The sequence below is a fragment of the Denticeps clupeoides genome, chromosome 1, assembly GCF_900700375.1.
Source record: "Denticeps clupeoides chromosome 1, fDenClu1.1, whole genome shotgun sequence".
Classification (NCBI taxonomy): domain Eukaryota; kingdom Metazoa; phylum Chordata; class Actinopteri; order Clupeiformes; family Denticipitidae; genus Denticeps; species Denticeps clupeoides.
In genome coordinates, this window is record NC_041707.1 from 32,159,197 (window position 1) to 32,177,332 (window position 18,136).

Below are 18,136 nucleotides of genomic sequence, written 5' to 3' on the forward strand. Positions count from 1 at the left end.
GCGCCGGCCTGCGTCCTTCGCATAGAGTTCACGAAAATGCCAGCGACCCCGAACGGGCGGAAACTTCCGGCATTTATGGGGCGTCAGGATTAAAGTCAGGTGTGGAGGCCAGCTGCAGGCAATCCTGACACTTGACTTGACTTGACTAGTGAGATATCAGGAAATTCATAACTGTGAATTTGCATTGACTTATTGAGTAATCAACAACAGTTGCCAGATAATAAATAAAATATAATTAATAGAAGAATTTTCCACCGTGCAAATTTGTATTGACTGACAGGTTGATTGCACTAGAAGCAACACAGTTTGAACATTTTTTTGGTCACAAAATATCTGCATACCTGCTATAGGATCACAGTCACATCCACGGGCTGACGCAGAAACGCGGCATCTTGATAATTGGAATTATTACACAAAGGAAAAAAAATGGCACAAGGGCCAAAACTGGGGAAACAAAGGGGAGAACAAGGACTAACCCGCAGGCATGTGGCAATTGCCAGGTTTATACACCAAAACACATACAGGTTTGGGAAGTAACCACATAAATGTTCCAGCGTCGTTCTGCTGGCCAACATGTCCTTATAACAGGGCTCCAGCCATATACGCCTAATTAGCCGCACCTGTCCATGACTGGAGCCCTGCTGTCAAGCTGATTGGTGCCAGCTATGCATCCAGCCATGACAATCACAGGATTCTTCAAAACAAAAAGTCCCGCTTGTTGGGGACTTTATGATTACAGAATTCCACCTTTTCACCAAAAAAAGTTACTATTTAAGTCCAATGTTATAGCACTGTTGAGGTGTTCAAAGAGAAAACAGTTTCACATAAATGTTATCATAAAAACAGACATGTGCAATTTCCATCTATGATCCTAAATATGTTGATCATACTGAACATGATTTAGCCTTAACTGTGCAATTTCCAATTACTGATCAGTTATTATCAGTTGTTCACTGTGGGCAGCTTGTTGATGCATTGATGCTGATTCTTACAAAGCAAGATCATTACAGCAGCTATGGGTGTAAGTTTACCGGAAATCTAACATGTCGCAATCCTGGTTTTATTAGTTACAGTTTGGTTTGTGAGTTCATCTATTGTGTCAGCAATATCTAAATGCCACATTGTAAGTGATATAGTCTTTAGTCCATGTTCATTTTATACCTTGTCGGAGTGAATCTGGATTTAGAAATGCCTCGGTTTCTACAGTCCTGTGCTTTTTATTTAAATTAAAACATGGAGATTGTATTCCTCACAATGCATTAAAATTCCGATAAAAATACTTAAGGTCACAGATCCACATCCGTACAGGGTATCATGTCGAAGGTCACTGGCCACAGACCAATTGGTCACAGACCAATCGGGATCTTTCCTTTGATGTCTTGGGTGGTAGTAGCCTAGTGGGTAATACACTCGCCTATGAACCAGAAGACCCGGGTTCGAATCCCACTAACTACCATTGTGTCCCAGACCAATTGGTCACAGGCCAATCGGGATCTTTCCTTTGATGTCTCGGGTGGTAGTGGGTAACACACTCGCCTGTGAACCAGAAGACCCGGGTTCGAATCCTACCATTGTGTCCCTGAGCAAGACACTTAACCCTAAGTTGCTCCAGGGAGACTGTCCCTGTAACTACTGATTGTAAGTCGCTCTGGATAAGGGCGTCTGTAAATGTAAATGTCTTGTCTCCTTCTCTTCGTGAGACCTCAAGCAAATGGCTGGCTTTTCACGCCTCTTGCCTGGGGGAGGCCGCTTGACACAGACGCAGGCAGGCGACCTCTACGCAAGACAAAAGCACATAATGCCATGGACCTGGGACTTCCATCATACACTAGTCTCCCAGTTCCTGCAGCTGAAAAACATCCCTACAGCATGATGCTGCCACCACCGCGTGATGCCTGGCATTAACACCAAGAGTCTCATCAGACCAGAGGCCATGTGCCTTTTACTAAGGAGTGGCCTTTCCTCTTATACACTGATTTGTGGATTGCTGGTCCTTCTAGAAGGTTTTCCTCTGTCCACAGAGGACTTCTGGAGCTCTCACAGAATGACCATTGGATTCTTGTTCACCTCCCTTCTCCCCCGATTGCTCAGTTTAGGTTGCCGGCCAGCTCTAGAAAGAGTCCTTTTTGAGCTTCATGCAAAGGCTGTGAATACTTATGTACAAATGCTTTCTGTTTTTATTTTTAATAAACTTGCCAAAACCTCAAGTAAACTTTTTTTCACACTGTAATTAAGGCGTCTTTTGTGTAGAATTCTGATAAAAATAAAGAATCCATTTTGGAATAAGGCTGTAATAAAATTTATAAAAGGTGATGCGCTGTAAATACTTTCTGGGTGCACTGTACATTCAGATAGGAATATTTATATTTGTGCTATGAAGAACAATGAGGCAGAGGCTGGAGTTGTAAATCACAAGTCAACATCTTCTGTTACCTCTGAAAATCCACATAGAGCCAAGGTGCTAGTGCAAAATAATGACTCAGAAACACAAAGCTAGGTATTTACTTATATTGTGCAGTCCACATGGAAATGGGAGAGAGGAAAGGCAGTCAAATCTTTTCCTGGCTCCCCAGAGATGAAGGAAGGGTAAGTTGAAAAAGTGCTCCCTCCCATAGGCCTGACCCTCTGAGCTTTGTAAAGAGGGGTTCTCAGCAGCTTTCCTCTGGCTTTTGCAGTATTGGAATACAGACCACTCTGATTATAGCAAAGGCAGTAGCTTGGCGTTCTCGTGTTCTGGTGGAGAATGCTAGTCTCCCTGTGAATTGACTCCGCCAGGCTTAAATAGACTGCTGAATGGCTTCTGCATTTCAGGAAATGTTTACCTGCCTCTTGTTCTGCTGACTTGCCTCCCATTGCTCATCAGTTGATTCAAATTAGTCCAAAATCTCAACTTTTGTATGTTTCCAGCTTCAGGTCAAGTCAAGATGCACAAAACTATTAATGCTCTTAGTGCTCAACTTTAATTTCAAGCAATGGGTAGACAGTGGATCTTGGGTGAGAGGATAGGGACTCTTGATGGAAGCCAGGTAAAAAAGCAGTACAGTGTCATCAGAAGGCCAGGAATTCTTTTTCTGAACTGATAAAAAAAATTCTTACTCATTCTGTCCATTTTACTGGTCAATTTAGGTCAGTCACTAATGAGGATTCAGTCCTTGTTGGAAAGTCATGAGGGGTGCAAAAGGAGGAAAACCACAGACAAGTTTATAAGCTTTAACATGCCTGGAGAGGCCGTTTATTTGTCAGCATCTGAAAAAACATTAGAGGAGTAAGGGTTGTTCACTTCCAGGCAGTGAAGGGGTGTGCTGTGTGCTGACTCAGGACTGGTGCACTTCCAGGTGCTCTGTGGGTGAGACAAGAGGATTAAAAAACACAGTGTTGGCCATCTCTGTGCATGAATGTGGAGCCCCACATCCATGTGGTTGAGGCAAGTCCACAATACATAAAATGAGACAGATGACTGTAGGGTCACCTGATACCATATATTTAAAGACCAGGGGTCACCAAGCCTGGTTCTGGAACAACTTTGAATTGTACATTATCTAATCTAGTGAATCAGTTATAGCTCAATTCTATACATAGTCAACTTAGACATATCTTATAGACCATCTTCCAGGGCCACTAAAAAGTCATTAATTGGACACTTTGTCTATAACAGGGGTCACCAACCCTTGTCCTGGAGGACACTTATCCTGCACATTTTAGACTGTTACGACTTCAATCAAATCTGGTGTGATGGAACATCAAAATATGCAGTAGTACCCTTAGTGAGCAGTGGGCAGCCATGACAGGTGCCCGGGGAGCAGTGTGTGCGGATGGTACTTTGCTCAGTGGCACCTCAGTGGCACCTTGGCGGCTCCATAATCTGAAGGTTTTCAGTTCGAATCCTGAGCCTCCAATGTGCCACTGAGCAAAATACTGTCCCCTGACACTGCTCCCTGGGTACCTGTCATGGCTGCCCACTGCTCACCAAGGGTGATGGTTATAAGCAGAGTGTGCTGTACTGCAGTGTTTCACAATGACAATCACTTCACTTTTACTTTCACTTCAGACTATTAAAAAGACAGTGTATATAAATAATATTACACATAGGAAATATTGAGTAAGTAATAAACACATTTACCCTGTATAATTTGGCATGGCCTCATGGGAACATAAATCCAGTTTCTCCTTCCCTTCCACTGCTAGGTCTCAGGTGTGTCCTATTTACAGCTGAGACCTAACAGTACCTGGGGTGGGCCAGGGTGGAGGGGGTGTGATCACACCTAGGGTACATCCTGGCCTAGCTTTCACTGTATTAGATGTGTTGCTGTGTAATATTCACACATTGCTGCACTTAAATAGGCAAAATTTCAATAAAGTGACATGCATGACACTTTTTCTTTGTTTATTTCTTGTTTAGGATCATTTTTTCTTGAATTAAAAAATAAGACATTTCAAAAACATAGGTTTGACTATAATCATTTATTGACTAAGTTTGAAATAATGATGTACTCAAAACCACATTTAGTAATGCACTTATTACTCTACTTGTCTGAATGTCATGTATGTCTTTTTTATATAGTGTATAGTTTATTTTAGCAATACTAAAATAGTTTAAAAGAGGTTCTAATAATCAATGAAGCTCTTAAAGTCACAGACTTGGGTTAATAAACATTGCATTCCTTTGGAACTCAAGACTAATTCTTGCTGATGATGGATCTCTCTACATATATGAATATATTAATTTAATTAACTGCATTCATTAACTTTCAGCAACCATAATCATTGAAGCATGTTTTGACCTATTTTATGTCTTTGTTTTTTTAAATGGACCAAACAATTGTTTCCCATCAAAAATAAGGACATTTTTAAATGCCCCTAAACTTTTGAACATCAGGGATTCTCATATGGCATCTTAAGGTGTTTACTTGCCAAGAGAATTATTAATTTAAAATGCGCTTACCAAATATCAGCATTACATTTTCTCCGATTTTTTGGGAATTTAAAGATGGTGTGTAGATTTTATTTCCCCAGGACCTATGAAATCCGGATTTATCCTTTATGACGTGGCCCAGTACAACAGCTGGTGCAGATGTATAGAGGTTAGTGGGTTGAGGGTGAGGGTGGGCCGCCACACAATAGGGCTCCAAATACTTCATATACCTCAAGGTATCAGATAGATTATTATGCCAGAGATTACAATGAAACAACCTATAAATAAATGAAGTAAAATTATTGTTTTCATCATTGTGACAAGCACAGCACACGGTGCACATAATGAAATGTGTCTCTGGATTTAAATCATCAGCTTTAGTAAGCAGTGGGCAGCCAGGGGAGCAGTGTTAGCTTGCTAAAGGGGACCAGCATTGGCCACCCAATTTGAAAGTTCCAATATTTGTCACACGTACACAACAATCAGAGCTTTCATTCTGAATTCTAAGTCGCTCTTTATTTGCCGTGAGCTGAAGAGGATAATTAATGTCCTGCTGAAATCACTCCATTATTCAGATGGGAGTTTTTCTTCCTCCTTAGCCTTCTTCTTCATCACTCATGCAAGGAGATTTTCTTTGCTCCTAATCTGCTTGTCCAGGCTTACACTCTAATTGTACTTCTAATTACATTTATACTTTTTAATGGGGTGTCATTTTTGTATATGGCTGCAATTTTGGTGAACGCTGCTATTTGATCTGTCACACAGGACACACACATCGATACACAGTGGACTTTTTTTGTCTTTGCATCTAGTGAGAAGCCCCCTCATGTGATGGGTGCTGCATTTGTTTCAGCAGGAAGAACACACAGCAGAGGTTGCATGAATGCTCTGCGTCTTGAAATTAAAGGCTTTCACAGGAACTGTCATGGCCAATACTGAGAAGAGGACCCACATGTGATTGGAAGTAGTGGTTTAAATCATAGAAAACAAATCAGGTTAAAATATAATGAAGGGGATGAAACCCCAAAACATACACATTTGAGAATAAAGTCAAGGTGCATAGAAATAGATAGTTAGGAACAGCATGGCGAGTGTCTATGGCATGATGATCAGCATTGGAGAGTACACATTGGAGACCTTTTGCAATGGAAGGTGCAAAGCAGGAACAGGGCAGTGAGACTGGAGGTGTGTCTGTAACCAGTCACAGCAATACTCACAGCAGTCCAAGCGCATTTGTGAAATTGTTAGGACATACAGTATAAGGACATTTTCCCTGTGTGTGCCGGTTGAACAGTGAGGGTGATGGGATGTGTAATGTGAGTGACTCATCCGTTCCCAACAGGGTGTCCGCTGAGGGCTAGGACAAGAATGTGATGTGTTAATTATTACAAGGGAATTCTTTGGGAATTACCAGTGTGGGAATGTGTAATACAGACATTGTGTGTACGTTTTAAGGATCGACAGTACAGCGTGCTGATTGGAGTCCATTTGAAGTGTGGTGCAGGTGTCCAGCACACAGTGCACACAATGAAATGTGTCCTCTGCATTTAACCCATCACCCTCAGTGAGCAGTGGACAGCCATGAAAGGCGCCTGGGAGCAACATTTGGACCGTCAACCTTCTGATTACGGGTCTGTTTCCTTACCCGCTGGGCCACCACTGCCCCAGGTTCAGCTGAGGGTGATCAGAAGAAAGGACATCATCCACAAGAGTGTTTCTGTAACATGCTGGTGCCACCAGGTGGCATCGCATCCTTGTATGTTTTCTTGTCTGAGCACTAATGATCTCCATATTGTCTAGTTGAACTTGTTTGTGTTCATTACCCACCCTGGGTCTAGTTCTAGTCAGTATAGTGGTGTGCTGCACTGTTCTGTTCTGTTTTGTTTTGTTCTATTGTGTCGTTGCCTGTTGAAAACCATGGATGAAAGTGTACATATCAGTTGTGTTTTGGCCGCCATGCCTTTTTAAGTTCCTGTTTGTTACAAAGTATAATAAACCTGTATTTGAGTCATGGTCTTGTGCCTTGTGCCCTCCGTTGAATGGTAGAATGATCAACCTACCTTAGAGTTACAGGCAACTTTATTAAAGAGGAAGAAGGTGAAAACAGAGCACTGGCAGGGGTTGCCAGGTCCTGCACGGCTTCCTTCTCCACATCACCTGGTACCACCCTCCAGATACTGCAGATTCTTCCAGTCCTGATTATATCCGGGCTGGGAATACAGCATCATTCTCCATTTCTCTCTGCCTCTCTCCCCTGTCCTAATGCAGAGAGGATGTGTACTGTGCTCCACTGCTCTGCTTGAACTCTCCAGCCCCCGATGCACCACCGCTCTGCCGTGAGGATAAGAAGGGCTGGTTTAATTGTCCAATCTGGAGAGGTGCTCCGCATAAATGATTTCTTGGGGGGTGCTATATGGGCCACGGGTCCAAGCAGTGAGGCCTGATGTCTCAGCTACACACACAAACGTATTATATTTACAGAGCAACTACTGTTGGAATCGATGGATATCGAATGGATAAAAATTGAACGAGGAAAGATCAAGAATCAAACAAGTGATGGAGTGAATGAGGGAGGTCATTAACGTTCACACTGACACATTCCTGCTGACACTAGTGATAGGAGTGAAGTGCAGGCGTCATGGTGGAGAAGTGTGCACTTTTATCATGCTTCGTGACATCTCCCTCTCAGACCTCCGCACGACTCACACATTAGCATCGGCAGACACACTCAAACTGAAGCCACTGAAACCTCAAAGCAACACTGTGGTCTTTTTATCAGAAGTGTGCCTTCATCTATTCAAAACCACAAGCTATCTCATGGCTAAAAATATGTAAATTGCTTAAGCAACTCAGGGCTTAATTAACTCTCCATATCACCATAGAAAGACTGTTTTAATGTTTTTGAGATATTCAATTATAATTTCTCATGTATTGCATCAGATAATACGAAAATTTCCCATTGTGGCTTCAGAGAATCATTGAATTTGATTGCCTATAAAATACCAAGATGTTTGGATACACATGCTATTAAGTGGATGAAAATTTATGCAATGCTTAAAAACGTTTCTCATGCAAATTTGTGTTTGGAATTTTCCATTGTTGCCACACAATTAAGAAATCTCTTTGCCAGCACAAACTACAGAACGAATTAAAGAACAGAAAGCAGGAGAGAGTGAAGAGCTGTGCAGTGAGGCTCTGTGTGAAAGGGTGAAAGTGTCTACAGTACGTTTAAGAGTCAGAGAGAGGAGTGGCTAGATAGAGACGGTCAGAGAGGGAGCGTGCTTCTACAGAACAGAGGTCTGTTTGGGCCAGTGATGGATTATGCTGTCTGCGAAGAGATTTATATTGAAAGTGCACAAGCACAAGGCAGTTGTTTATTTCCAACATTCCACTCGAGACAAGCTATTTTTGCCGCGGCACAACTGGAGACCCCTCGTGCGAACCCTACATCTCACGCAAACATGTGCCTGACCCTGGCCAATGAGAGATAAATTACACAGATAGTGAGAAATGAAACAGAGGAGAATCTGATAACTGCCTTGCATTCGTTTAGCTTTGCTGATACTGGCATATTGACAGACTCCACGGGAAAAAATATATACAGTTACTTCAACAAAACTGGTGACAGCAGGTAGGAAGGAAAGAACTTGTTTTGATTTCTGTCACGTGTACTGTCGAGAGCAGAAAATCAATAGCAAAGTGAATTCTGCTGGACATGATATGACTCTGGACCTGAAACGGTTAGGATGAATCGGCCATTCTCTGCAGAGATCAAGATCTGCACCTGCCACGAGTATAGAAAAAGGAATTCTTTTCAGCTCAGAGCTGCAGTAGCCAGTGATTAATTGCTGAAGGTGAGCTTCACTGCAGACAGGTGACGCTGATGTACGAGCTGTTTGGCGTACGGTCACTAAAGGCTACTGACCTTGCTAGCCTGTAAGGGCAATTTCCCAAATTTAATTACCTGTCAGCGTAATCACAATGTATGACAAACAAAATAATGACACTGTGAACTTATGTACAATAATTTAGGTTACAGCTTCATGTTGTCCTGCTGCTGTCGGGAGTGGTGTTCTCTGTACTGAAAGGTTCTTATTATGTTCAAAAAATGTAATAAAATGTAATAATTATTAAGGTACATGTTCAAATATTTTTAGCAATAACACATGAATGAAAAAATCACTAGGGAATTTAAGCACAAGTTTAAGAATCCTGGCTTTGTGTGTTTGTGGTATTTGCATGCTCTCCCCTGTCTGGGTTTTTAATGGGTTCTCCGTGTTCCTCCCACCATCCAAAGGTATGTGGACCAGTGATTTTGTTTCACAAGCATTAGTGAATGGTTTGTGAATGGTTTTTGCATCCTATGGCGGGTTTGGCACCCACTCTGCACCAAATGTATGAGGATGGGCTGATTAGAATTCAATGGTTAAGGATAGTGAGTGCATGAGTGAATAATAAATAAAAGGTTTTTTTTTCTTACTTTGTTCCTTTAAATGTATTTTTTACAGAGCAAATATGCAGATTTAATTATACTTATGTATGTACTGATCAGTGTTTGCAGACTGGTTGCCATCAAGGGTAGCGGGGATGATAGGATGAATTACTAGTGCTGAGAAATTACACATAAATTGGAAGGAAAAATTGAATGTTGAAAAGCAAAGAAATTGCTGAGGAATATAAACAATAATTGTGAATTTTTCTCTACTCATGAATAAGCTTGAGTGCAGAATGTTTCTTTCCAGCGTGTCAACATGCCGCATGTTTCATTCAGAGGAGGACTCGGGGGAAATTGTGCAGCCTATAGTGTGGAGGGGAGGGTGAGAGAGAGAGATATGAATTGTGCTCTTCACCAGGAGCAATATGGATCTCTACAGCAGGAGCATACATGAGTTTGTGCAAAAGTACTTTGATCTTCCTCTACCACACCCCAAGATGCATACAGGAACAGACCTGCTTCTGCTGATCCCTGATCAGTTGTATCTCTGGGGATCCATGCTTCTCCAGCTACAGATGTGACTCCGCTTATCTGATCCATGCTGATCCTGGTTCAGCCACAACCCTGCTGTCTCCTGGCCAAGAGTGCCACTGCTGATCCTGTTAGAACCTTATCATGGCTGGTTCTGCATTCACACAGCCGGCATTTTCAGCCCTCCGGCCTCAGGTCCGAGAGAATAAATATGAAATAGGAGCAACTGCATCCTCTGACTGTCAAAGAGCCAGAAGTACTCCTCAGAAAAGTCCTGGCCCTTGCTGGGGCAGATGGTATCATTTTACCTCCACCTAATGGTGTCACTCTCCTCTGCCCTGACTGCAAAAAAAATTAAGCTCCTTTGTTATAGCACTCTTCATTCATTCCTTTACCAAATCAGGTCAAAGCAGTCCTTTCTTCAATAACAACCAATGGCCCTGGTCAACACAAACACTTGGGACAATTTCACTACCCCTTCATGTTTGTGAACCATGGGTTAGGGGTCAGTCTCAGGTGTATGTTCCATTATTTAACCTGAAAGGCATCATTCCTATGTGTAAAATGCACTTACAAGTTTTTACTCATCGTTGATCATTCGTACAACTTGCTTGTAAAACCTCTGTTTTTGTCTTCATTTCTCACTCCTTGTTGCCAATATAGGTGGTTTCCAATGCAATACAAAATACACACAGTAATCACAATAATAAAAGGTAAAATTTAAAAGTAAATAGTTAGATTTTGCAATATATTGCCACATATTTTTAGTTTGAAGTCCTTTGAAATTAGCAACACTAACCACTGAACCACTGCAACAAAACCTCCAACCTGGGAACTATAAAAAGGAAAGCAGATTTTTAACTCAATTTGCTAGTGAACCTGTCATGTATGCACATGAGCAAATGAGTTGTGTTAAAATCTCTATTTATGTGTTGATTATGCTTTAAAAAAATTAATACCTAAACTCTGTATGATTTGACCACTCTCCAAAATTGGCAACAGAGCAGAATGTGATGAGAAATTATTACAAGAACAGAGGAGTGAGTTCATGTGTAAACGGTGTGATGACTCTGCTGACGCTGAGCTCCGTCTGGCACTGTTTGGGGTTGGGCAAAGAGACGGTGGAACTCCTGAGGTCAGCTGCAGTAGCATTTGATCCCCTCAACAGCCCAATCCTGCTTTTGTGCAGAGCTGAAAAACAGCCTTCTGGAGCTCAGCAGTGGAGAGGATCCAGCAGAAAAAAAATACAAAACTGGCTCAAAGTGCTTTAATGCCAGACACAGGCTTTAGGTTCAGCTGGAATTGGAGGCATTTTGAATGATGCGATTTGTTCCAGTCTTCCCTGCACTGACACTGCTGTGTACATCCATATAGTCGAGTAAAAGAAATTGATCCAAAATGAAACACATTACATTAAAAATAAAAAATATGAATACAGTGAGTAGCTGAGAAGACTCAGAACATGAAGGATCACATAGGTGAAGGGTCACACATCGCTTATTTAAAAAGCCCTTCTGGTGAGTTAAATCACATTATATCATCTGCTGTGATGATATGTATTAACCATGCATATGAAGAGAATACTGAAAAGGGTAGTTTATGTTTCAGGTAAATCCAGGGCTTCCTGAGTAATGATACATCCACCTTGCACCTGCTTGATCTGGATGTGACTTTTTCATGCAATTAAAAATACTCATCAGACACAACCAGAAAAAACAGCATTTATGGCACTGAAATTTTTCATTTAAATTCTTAAGAATAAAAAGAAAAAAAAATTGTGCAAGTTTTGATTGAGTGTTTTGTGCTTAAATGAATGTCAGACAATTTAAAGACATTCTGTTAAAACATTTTAGTGCAAGGAGTTTCACCTAAAATGTACATTTACATGTTACGGCATTTAGAAGACATTCTTAATCAGAGCGACTTATAATCAGTAGTTACAGGAACAATCCCCCTGGAGACACTCAAGGTTAAGTGTATTTCTCAGAGACGCAATGGTAGTAGGTGGGGTTTAAACTTTATATTTGCAGTCCAGTACATCAGGAGACATGGAGGAGGCACTACCAGAGTCCTGCAAAATGACCTCCAGCAGGCCATAAATGTTCATGTTTCTGCTCAAACGGTCCAAAACAGACTCCATAAGGGTGGTATGAGGACCCGACATCCACAGGTGGGGGTTGTGCTTACAGCTCAACACAGTGCAACACGTTTGGCATTTGCTAGAGAACATCAAGACTGTCAAATTCGCCAATGGCACACTGTGATCGTCACAAATTAAAGCATGTTCACACTGAGCACATGTGACAGAGGTGATAGAGACTGGAGACACCGTGGATTACGTTCTGCTGCCTGCAACAACCTCCAGCATGGCCGGTCTGGCAGTGGATCAGTAATGGTGTGGGGTGCCATTTTTTGGGGGGTAGTCTGCCTGCTAATAGGTACAAGATGAGATCCTCGGACCCCTTGTGAGACCATATGCTGGTGTCAGCAGTTCAAGACGATGGCATTGATGCTATGGACTGGCCTGTCTGTTCATCACACCTGAATCCAATTGATGGCATGTCTCCATCCACCAACCCCATGTTGCACCACAGACTGTCCAGGAGATGGCGGAGGCTTTAGTCCAGGTCTGGAAGGAGATCCCTCAGGAGACCATCCGTCACCTCATCTGGAGAATGCCCAGGAATTGTAGGGAGGTCATATAGGCACATGGAGGAGACACACTACAAAGCCTCATTTTGACTTGTTTTAAGGACATTACACCAGCCTGTAGTGTGTGTTTCCACTTTAATTTTGATTTTCATTGGGTGATAATTTGTGTGTGAAAAAAGGAGATCCTGCTGAGATCATTTCAGTGATCCTCTTGTAAAAAAGGTACTGTTAATGAGTGTGTTGACAAGCACAAGGCTGGAAATCATTCAGTCATGCTGATTGAGTTAGAATAGCAGACTGGAGGTTTTAAAAGGAGGTTGATGCTTGAAATCATTGTTCTTGCTCTGTTAACCATGGTTACCTGCAAGGAAACACGTGCAGTCCTCATTGCGTAGTATAAAAAGGTCTTTACAGGAAAGGATATTGCTGCTACTAAGATTGCACCTAAATGACCCATTTTTGGATCATCATAAATTTCATGGAGAGAGATTCAAGTGTTGTGAAGAAAGCTTCAGGGTGCCAAAGAAAGTCCAGCAAGCACAGGACCATCTTCTAAAGAAGATTTTGCTGTGGGATTGGCTGCCACCAGAGCAGAGCTTGCTCAGGAATGGTAGCAGGCAGGTGTGAGTGCATCTGCATGCACAGTGAGACTTTTGTTAAAAACACATCCATGAATAAAGAATGGTACCAAAAAATCCTCCAACAGCAACTTCTCACAAGCATCCAAGAACAGTTTGGTGAAGAACAAGACCTTTTCCAGCATGATGGAGCACCGTGCCATAAGGCCAAAGTGAAAACTTAGTGGCTCGGGGAACGTTGAAATTTTGGGTCTATGGCCAGGAAACTCTCCAGACCTTAATCCAATTGAGAACTTGTAGTCAATCCTCAAGAGGCGGGTGGACAAACAAAAACCCACAAATTCTGATACACTTCAAGGACTTGCAGAGATTTTTAAAAAAGGCAGGGACACAAAAGGCAGTAATTGTCAATAAAAGTCTTTGAAACCACTTACAAAATGAAGCACCAAACTTTGTGAAAACCAATATTTGTGTCATTATTAAAACTTGGCCATGACTGTACTTTCATTTTTTGTAATTAAGTACATTTCAAGGAAAATACTTTTGTAATTTTATTCAAGTTGAATTTTAAAAGGGGGACTTTTACTGGAATAAAATCGTATCTTGTCTACATATGTCTACTTTGTAACTCAAGTACATGGCTTGTATACTTTGTCCACCACTGCTTGTTTTTCATTTTATGGCAAGCTTTAGTCTTGGTTGTAATTAGGTGTGATTAATTAATAGCTAAATGTGTGAATATTTAGTCATTTTTAATCAAGCCTGACAGTCAGAAAGACAGGCATATTAATAAAGATTATGAGCCCCAACACCCCTCAGTACCATTAAAACAGTTAAACAGTGTTAAATACTTAAAAACAGCACAAAAAAAAATACAGTGTTAAATACAATTAACATGTTCTTTTTGACATAGATTTTTAGTCAGATCCAGGGCAGCAGCTGCATATGCAGACAATCACACACACTTAGGACCAGAAAATTCAGGCAATTACTGAGACTGCCCAAATGCTGAGAATCTCTTTGGATAGCTCCTGTCACAGGAGACCCTGTAAATTTGAAGAGCAAATGTTCTGGAAGTAGTTCTGCAGGTCTGCTTTATTTTAGGAATCAGCTCAGCGCTTGGTGTTCCAAGTAGGCAAGCAGAGTTCACCCAGAGGATCTGGTATTTATTCCAACAAGAGGCAGGTGTTTTAGTGTTCATTATTAGTTTGACCTGATGAAGTGTCCTCCATCACAACAGAAAACCTTCACAAAAAATATAGAAGCAAAAATTGTACACACAGACTAGTTATGCAATGCAACATTTGGTTGTAAATGATTCACTTAAGAGTTGATGTCATATTCATGAGGCCTTTAATAAATGAAGCCTTCATAACTGTGCTTTCAGAAGTGTCAGGAAATCCTTCACATTCTGCAGGCAACAAAACAGTCATCTGAGCTCTTAACATGGCCTTTCCATTCTTCCAGCTGCTTGTGTTATTCAGGCACGTCACCCAGAGCTTGGGGTCACTGCACTGCTCCTGGCCTGGAGAGAACATGCTCCCAGGAAGGGCCATCGCAGATACATTGCATCATCCTAACAAGCCGTCTTATTCGGGGCACTGGACAGGTGGCATCAAACTGGAGCAGAATTTTAGAAGCTTTTTCTGACTTACATCCATACTCAGGTTCCAGCCCTCTAGAATAAATCTGGATTAAAGGACGTTGCTCAGGATAGCAAAGATGCTGGAGCTCATATGCAGCTTTCTTCATTTGCCAAAACGTAGAAAGCAGGCAGTGGCCTTAACCCTCTTCAAAGCTGAGCTCCCAGAGTCTGAACCTTGAATATACTAGCTAATGCTCTGCTGGCGTGACTGGTAGTTTGTGTTAAAAGTGGGCCGGATTCCCATGCTGGCCAGTTCTCAGTTTTCCTTTTTGAATGATTCAGCAATAAATGAAATGCCCATCTTCTAGGCACTCTACTGTGTATTTGTGGGCATATTTATCATTATAAAAGTACACAATGCACACTGGAATCCACACATTTCTGCAGAGACCGTGTTCTCCAGAGACAGTGTTCCTCACAATCTTACTGAATAGGTTCTCTTGCTTTTGCTTTGAGCACATTTGTAGATCAACTACAATGCATAACTGTATATATAATGGTGATGTATTAGCTATCTGCCTTTTCCCCTTGAGGCACCAGATTGCTTTATTTACGTGGTTTGTTCAGTGTCTCACCAGAGGAAAAATACATTCTTGTATTCTTTACATTGACTATAACACGGTTTAATTTATGACAGCCATGAAAGCTGAGTATCATGTCCAGCATTGGTCAGGTCTGAATATGGTTTAGGAGAGTTTCAGCAGAGGGCTACAAGATTCCTAGTCTTAGACAGATATCTTACAAGAAGAGGTAAACAGAGCTGAATTCACCTTTGTTGACTGACCTCAAGGGGCAGCATGATAAACAGGCTTTAGTGGACTCAGTGGCCTCCTCTTTATTCCAAATGTATCGTGTTCTTACTGGAAACGCATGGCCTTGTGAGGTGAAGGAGGAATGTAGGTATGCATGTCCAATTTATGCAGCTGCATTTTTAAGTGGGACACCAGTTGGACTGGACTACACTGGGCAGATCTCTTGTGTGTCCAACATTTCCATGCATTACACAATATTACTTGCTGTCAGGTTTGTTTGTGTTTAAACCGCAGCTTTGTGTCTATATCAGTACTGACAGACTTTGCCAAAGGCACAAACACACACACACACACACACGATACAGTGATTTTATGGAGTGCTAGATGTACTGCCCAGTGTTTCAACACCTCCACAAAGCATTTCAGTTTCAGTCTACATTCATTTTCTCCAGATTCATATAATATTGCAGCAGCATTGGGTTTAACAGATTTTTTTAAAATGTGGTTCTAGTGAAATGTGAAGATTCCCCACAGTGACCTGTCTGATTCTTCTAAATAACTCACAATAAAGAGACTTTTTACAGAGGGCTCACATTTTGTGAAGCTCAGTTTCAATAAAGTCTTGTTTTTCAGAGGTTTTGCAGATAACTTACATCAGCTAAATTCACCCCCACAGTGTAGACAACTGTGATCAGTAACCTTGATATTTGACCATCGAAAAGGTCAAATTAAATCATGGGTCCAAGTGAATGTTTGTGTCAAATCTGAAGAAATTTCAGTAAACCACAAAACAATTGAGTCGTTCTTCTTTGAATCCAAATGAATGATTGAACCAGATTTCAGAGTGAGCTAGACATTTGACCCCTAAAATACATCCCAGTGAGCATTAGAGTATATTAGTATGCTTACGTGTGCCTTCATGAAGTTTTAATTACCCATTTAACATTGATTTCCAGGAACAGAACAGTACCAAGAACTAAACCATCAAACCTGTTAAAGATACTCTGGTGTTCTTGCTCAGTCCCAGGTATCACAGATTGAATCCTTGCTAACATTAAGACTAACACAATTTTACCATGTTATGGCAAAGTATTTGAATTAAAAAACCCATGTTTATTTTGTCTTATGTGATCTACCAAGTCAAAAGGACATTTCTACTGGTCCTGATATTTGTGGGCACAGAAGCATAACATTTCTTAAAATGTAACCAGTGACCTGTATGTGTCATGTTCTTGAATGAACATGGTTTTTAGATGTTGCAATGGTTGCTAAAAAAAAGCATTTAAATGTTGGGTTTATAAGTGAAAAACCTCACAACCACCTACACACAAACGAATGACCTTCAGTGGGTCACTGCTGTTCTCTCTTTCTCACTCTCATACACTTCAAATGTCATTGTCCATCCAGGAAAAATGACCTGTCCATCAAAAACACTGACCTTAAACCATTCACGTTCTGACCTGCGAACTAAGCTGATTGTGTGTGTTTCCAAGAATTCATAGCTGAATATGTTTCATTCCATTGAACTTTTATTCATTCACTGACTATGACTGACACAATCAGATCCAGATGAGGCTTTATCTGTGGCAATTTTATGTGTGGGGGTGTTTCTCTGTGTTTTCATTTGTTTATCTGTGTGTGTGCGTTTAGTCATGAAGGTCATTACTGTAATAGCACCCTCTGACTCTAATGGAAAAGATTTGTTAGTCTCTCTCTCTCATCTGCTATTACCGTTGGAAACGACTGAAGTCAGTCAACCAAATGGCCATTGTCATGGCAGCACCTTCAGACTTCAGAATTCATCTGTTCATAAAGGATTACTTCACATACACACACACTCTACAATGAGAGACAAACATGAGGCTACTCCTACTACTCTTCACTATGGAAACTTGAAAACACATTTTATGAAGTAATCCATTCGAAGAAACAACTTACTACACAACAGTTTCAAGTTTGTGACACTAAAGAGAGGTCACACTATATCACCCACACACACATTCACATGGACTGGATGTAGTAGCGGCTTTTGATCATGTTTGTGATGTCTGCTGATGAATAGAGTGTTTTAAGAATAAAGAGGATAATGGTCACTGTGCTACATTTGTAACTGTCAAATCATCTTTATATTCTTCTGCGGTTTAAAAATTCATAAAAACATGAATACAGATTGTCTTCTGTGTGTCAGAAATAATCACATTCGAAACCTATTCCAACCACTTTGTATTAGTATCAGTTTGTATCAGTTTATTTGCTAAATAGTTGCTTGATGTTACCATTTCCCAGGAAATGTTCCATTTCCTTGATGTTAGAAATTTCCAATTTCTACATCTATTATAGGAACACAAGCTAAATTAGACTGTTCTGTTTTCAAACTGTTGCAAAGAACAGCACTAAGTGTGTTTTTTTCCCCAAAATGTAATGATAAGGACATCCTCATTTATATAAATACATTTGTACAGGTTAATCTGAGATGTGCTAAAAGGTCCAACACAGGAGCAAAGAACCAGTTGACCAGCTCTTGGTGTTAACTTTTCTTTAAATCGCTACCGTCATCTGCTCTTTGCTGGGTGGTTGTAGCCTAGTGGGTAACACAGTTGCCAATGAACCAGAAGACCCAGGATCAAATCC